Below are 6,225 nucleotides of genomic sequence, written 5' to 3' on the forward strand. Positions count from 1 at the left end.
GTCTAAGAACCCCTGTGACTTCTCTCACCCTGCAACACCACTTCATTTGCCTCTACCTCCCAAAAGGCTAGCTCTCCCGAATCAGCCAAGTCTATGCAATGCACCCTGCTCTCCTTCAACACTTGAACTTCTAGGTATGCACCTTCCCATTCCCATTGGCCCTTAAAGGGCCTTCACCCCTCCAAACACATCCCATGTCTCCAGGCTGAGATGAAATCCTAACTCCTCCATTAGATCTCCATAATTATCCCAGCTCATTGTGATCACTGACTTCTTCAGTTACCTTAATTGCAATTACCTCCATTGGCCCTTAAAGGGCCTTCACCCCTCCAAACACATCCCATGTCTCCAGGCTGAGATGAAATCCTAACTCCTCCATTAGATCTCCATAATTATCCCAGCTCATTGTGATCACTTCAGTTACCTTAATTGCATACATAATCCAGTTGGTTACCTTAAGCAATTAGTTGATTTTCAGGGCAACATTTTAATCGTTAATGGATATTATATTCGATGCCTGACAAAAGGGGACTCATTCTTATCCAACTACAGTCTGTACCACAATGCTACCCGGGCTCTGCATAGAGAGGAAGTCCAATGATTGACTGACAGATTGACTGGACCCCTCTGAGATGTTTATTAAACACAATTCGGTAATTTTGCTGTGTTATTGCTTTCAAAGTTACATGTACCCTGAAGGATATAAAACATTCCATTTGTGTTGTCTAATCTTTCCTTGTAATCCTGTCATATAATTTTTTTTCAGCAAGGAAAGAGAGAGCCAAAAATGGAAGAAACCTCAAATGGAAGTCACTGAACCATTTGGAAATTCAAAGTTATTGAGAGAAAAAGCTGCAGATATTAGTCACACTCTTCCTGCCGCTCTGACGTGGCATATGGCATGAAGTCTGCCCGTTGGACTCTGTCACTGAAGTGAAGAGCCACAAATGCACAGGAAGATGTCACCTGGTAATTGCCACTCACAATGTCAGGGATAGGTAGGACTCTGTTTTCAGAACTGAATGTCAACATATATGCATATATTGAATAGATGCCTCTTAGAAAGTATTAATTTGCCATTGCTATTATGGCACCAAGAGATGACTTTTTACATAACATATTCACTTATGTGTTTTTTTTGGGGGGGGTACCAGGGACTGAACTCAGGGGCACTTGACCACTGAGCCACCTCCTCAGCCCTATTTTGTATTCTATTTAGAGACAGGGTCTCACTGAGTTGTTTAGCACCTTGCCCTTGCTGAGAGTGGCTTTGAACTCCTGATCCTCCTGCTTCAGCCTCCCAAGCCGCTGGGATTACAGGCATGTGCCACTGTGCCCAGCCCACTTGTGTGTTTGGTTGTTACATACTAAGTCCCTGCCTTGTATTAAAGCAAAATTCCTGAACAAAGAAAACTGACTATGCCTTTACTTCAGTAAACTCCAAACACAAGCAAAACATAATGCACCATTTCTGATAAATGCTTACGATAGACAAAACCCAAACTTAACCCCAGCCAATCAGGAGTGGCCAAATAACACATGCTCATGCACCTGCAGATTTTATAATACAATAAACCAAAAAGGGAGATTCTGCCACTACAACCAGATAATTACTTTATTTTGCTTTCTTATTCGCCCTACAAACACTCTCCTGAGGCACCTGACATTGGAATCCTAAACCTACTTAGGCTTGATGTTTCCTAGTTCATGAATTGCTCCTTATTCCACTGAATGCTTTAGGATATCATTGTGCCTGTTTTTTGTTGTTGTTGTTGTTGTTGTTGTTTGTTTGTTTGTTTTTTTCTTTTACATGTGACTAAAAACAATGATGGTTGCTAGAGATACAGCAGAGAACAGGGAAGCAACACTCAGACTTACCGTCCAGATGTGCAGAGAGAGAAACAGTAAAGAAACTCATCTAAAAGGTGATAAATGGAGGTTATTCCATTTATGCAAAATTAACAAGTGCCACCATAGAAAATGACAGGTAGAATCTGCTGAACATATTCTTTGAGGAAATAAAGTTTATCTGATCCTTGAGGAATAACAAGCAACTGGCTGTGCAGAGACTAATTTTTTTTTATGTTATTTACTAAATAGGTTTATAGCAGTTATATGGGACATGAAACAATTTTTTTAAAAAAATTTACCTGCTCTTGTGGTCTCAGCTCAAAGCCTCTTCAACAAGACGGCCCTGTGATGTGGACAGCTGGTTATTGGTTGCTTATCAAAGTCCTTGTGGAAATAAATATAAAAACAAACATAATGGAAGATTTAATGAGTGAATTATAATTTTTTATGCCTCCTGATTTATTTTTCTACTCAAACCATGGTTCTTTTGGGGGTACTTTCCTATTCCTTATGGTATACACCTTCTTTATCTAGAACTGACCTAATGCTTAAATGATCATAATTAAGCTGGGAAAGAGTTACTAAAGGGAACAGGGCTAGGAGTGAAGGTGTTTGTATTCTGGTTCAATCTTTTATCACTTGGTAGTTCCCCAGCTGACGGCTCTCAAAATCCTTCCTTTGTAAAGAACCATGTTAGTCAGCTTTTCACTGCTATAACAAAACACCTAAGGTAAATCGACTTAATAAACTGGTTTACAGTTTAGAGGTTTTAGTATGTGACTGACTGACCTCATTGCTTTTGAACCTGGGAAGGCAAGTACATCACTACAGGAGTGTGTGGCAGGAGTGTGTTCATCTCATGGCCTGAAAAATAGAAACAGCCAGAGACCAGCATCCCACCATGCCCTTTAGGGGCACGGCACCAGAGACCTAACACCGTCCACCAAGTCCCACCTCCCAGTGATGCTATAGACCAGAAATCACGTCTTGAACATGTGACTCATTGGGGCACATTACAAATCCAAACAATAGTGGGAACTGAATCACCTCCCAATCAACTTGCATCATCATCCTGGGGCATTTGCCAACCCTGCTCCGGAAGGCCATAGGATTTAACATGTCTCCAGAGCCACCATGGAGGGGTGTCAGGAGAAGAACAGGGAGAGCTTAGTGCTCTCTCTCCTCCCTCCATAAAGTAAAGCCTGGCCTACACGGGATATGCTGGGCTTCTGAATGTGGCTTAATTAGGAGAACATGTTCTGTGCCTTATATCCCTTTGTAAACCATTAGACTAAGTGATTTGATGAATCCATCCTCTAACTGTAGGTTAAGGTTCCATGGTCTTCAAAACTAAGATTAAAATTAAGATCATTTGAGTAAGAGGAAATTAAATGAACTGGAAATGATAAGATCCAATGCTAACAAGATTGGCTTAACCTTTTTAAAAGAGTTGGGACCCTTTATTTGAAAAAGATCGGGATGGGAACATAAAGACAGTCCAAAGCACAGATCAGCGCAGACACAACCAAAGATGAGTTTCCCACCAGGCACGGGCGCACCACGGACCAGCAACCGCCACGAAATGATAACTGTTTGCATCCCAGCCACCTGGGGTGTCCCCAGGTCACACCCTCAGGGCCTAGCACTGACCTGCGCCTTATACCGAGCTGATCTTAGGGTTTTACCTTGTCATCTGCATTTTTTTAAAATTTAAAGACTCACTTTAATTAACTGCATGAAAATTTATGTGACACTACAGGCAAGTAGATAACTGTGACTAGGATTTGAAAACATTATACTTGCCCATAATTTCTCCCTCAAATATCTAAGGTGTCTTATTCCTACAACAAACAGAACCTCTAATTAAGCTGTGCACAGATTCCATGAATATTCACTTTGCATATAGTACATAATAGCAAATAAGAAGTCGTTATGGTTACTGAATTTCTGTAACAATGAATGACAGCAATTTGAAGGAACACTACTACATCAGGGGTTCATTTTCAACAACATTAAACAAATATACAAGCTCTGTGCGGTGGCACAAACCTATAATTCCATCTGCTTGGGAGGCTAGGGCAGGAGGATCTCAAATTCAAAGCCATCCTCAGGAAGTTAGTGAGACTCTAGATCAAAATAAAAAGTATAAAAGGCTAGAAATGTATATCAGTGGTAAAGCACCCCTGAATTTAATCCCTATTTCCAAAACAGAATATATATATATATATATATATATATATATATATATATATATATATATATATTTCCAACACAATCCTTTTATAAAAGATCTTATTGAGTGCTGAGCTTTTGAAATAAAGCCAATTTCATACAAGACATCTGCTCTAAAGATTGTCTTTTTGTTATACAGCATTTTAAAAGATAGAGTAAGAGAGAAAAAAACAGGGACTGTTTATCTTTAAAAATTGAATTACTAAAAATATTTTGCACCAATTTGTTCTCTAGAAAATATAGAGAACATACATTTTCTCTTTTATCTCAAGAGATAAAAAGTTCATCTCAAAAAGAACAAACGTTTTCATGCTTCACATGAGCCCTTAAGAAATATCCTTTCTTCAAATGATTTTTTCCCAGTTGACTTTAATTAAGTTTAGAATAGTGTACCTGGATACAAAAAAAGTGAATGCAAATCAAATTACTGTCTAGACCAACAAGTGCTAACATTTCCCCTTATAGCTGCACCCTGCTCTCAATGTTTTCATGGAAACATTCACCTAAATCAAATTTCTGATAATCAATCACACTTTAAGTGCACTGGGAGAATTTGTAATTTAAAGGACTCTCCCATGATAAGCTCTGAAGTAGAACTAATAATACTTGGAGTTTACACAATCTTTAACTGCTTTCATTATTGTATATATCAGTCTTTACTCTTAACAAATCTGCCTAAAAGGAGGAGCACATAGACAAGACAACTGGAGGAGCATCTTTCAATGCATCTAGGAAGAGATGTCAGCTAAACTTGCAGAAGGGTTATTCATCCCCAGTGGCACCATCATTTTGTGTGTATTAGTCAGTGTTCTCTTACTATAACAGATACCCTAGATGACCAGCTTAATAAGATAAAAGGTTTATTTTCACTCACAGTTTTAAAATTCTACTCCATGATCTAACAGACCCATTGCTTTTAGGACTTTGAGGTTGGTGGGGAGGTAGCACATTGTGGGTACATGGGGCAAAGCCTTTCAGCTCATGATCTGGATGTATAAGAGAGGAGGAGGAGGGCTGGGATCTCACTATTTTCTTCAAGGGCATGCTCCCCATAACTGGAAGACCCCACACTAGGCCCCACCTCTGTTCATCACTCCCCAATAGTGGATTGGCCCACTATTCAAACTGGGGATTGGCCTTCTCCATATGGGCCTTTGGGGGCCATTCAGATCCAAACTACAACACTCCCCAAAACTGTACACAGGTGTCGGCTGCCAGTGACCCCTCAGAGCCCACCAGGGTCACAGCTCCAGTTGCTCTGGTTGGGCTCATATCCTAGGGCACTGAGGGCATGAAAACACTCTAGGGATGCAGCACATAACTGGGGATTGGGTTGCTATGGGGAGAACTCAAGGAAGAAGGGCTCTGTTCTGGGTTGCTACTCTCAGGAATGGAAGGAGCAATTCTGTGATGTGAACATTGCCCTAATCCCCACCTAGAGAAAGGAAGACCAGATCCTGGGGCCATGATGGATGGAAGGCCCCACTCAGGGGGGAGTGTGACGTTTTATTTTGTGGGCAGTGTCCCTGTGTGGTGGGCAAGACAGGAATAACAAGTGGTTTTGTTTCTTTCTTGTTCTGTCATGTTTAAAACAATGTGGGCATGTCCTAAGAGTGCTTATAGTCAGCAGGGGAATGTCAAGTCCTAGGACAGCGGATGAAACACCAAGTTCCCACAGTGGTACCCCACCCAGCCATCTCCTAGATGCCAGGGGGAACTTTACTCTTTCTTGCTGTCCATGTGTTCAAATTTCTGGATAGCACTATGCCAAAAATATTCTGCCCCAATGTGTTCCCTGGGAAACACAGAGGAGGTACGTTAGGTCGCATTTAAATCCCTAAGTCTGCATGTATCCCTTACCTGACTAGGTCTAACTCTTAGTATGCCTCCAACAGTTGTATAAATTAATTTAATTAATTTGCACTAATGATAAGCATAAGTGTCTACATATTTTTGTTTCCCTAAATATCCTCATTTCAAAAATGCTGCACCTGCTTACTACATACTCTTGTCTCTCAAATTTAAAGGTTGTACATTATAGTCACTGGAATTCCACAGCCATTCCACAGCCGGGCACCTTAATTCATAAATTATCCAAAATTTGTTTTCAAAATCCTCTTTGCTTTTAATACATACCCTTTT

This window comes from Spermophilus citellus, assembly GCF_964194105.1.
Source record: "Spermophilus citellus genome assembly, chromosome: 10".
NCBI lineage: Eukaryota > Metazoa > Chordata > Mammalia > Rodentia > Sciuridae > Spermophilus > Spermophilus citellus.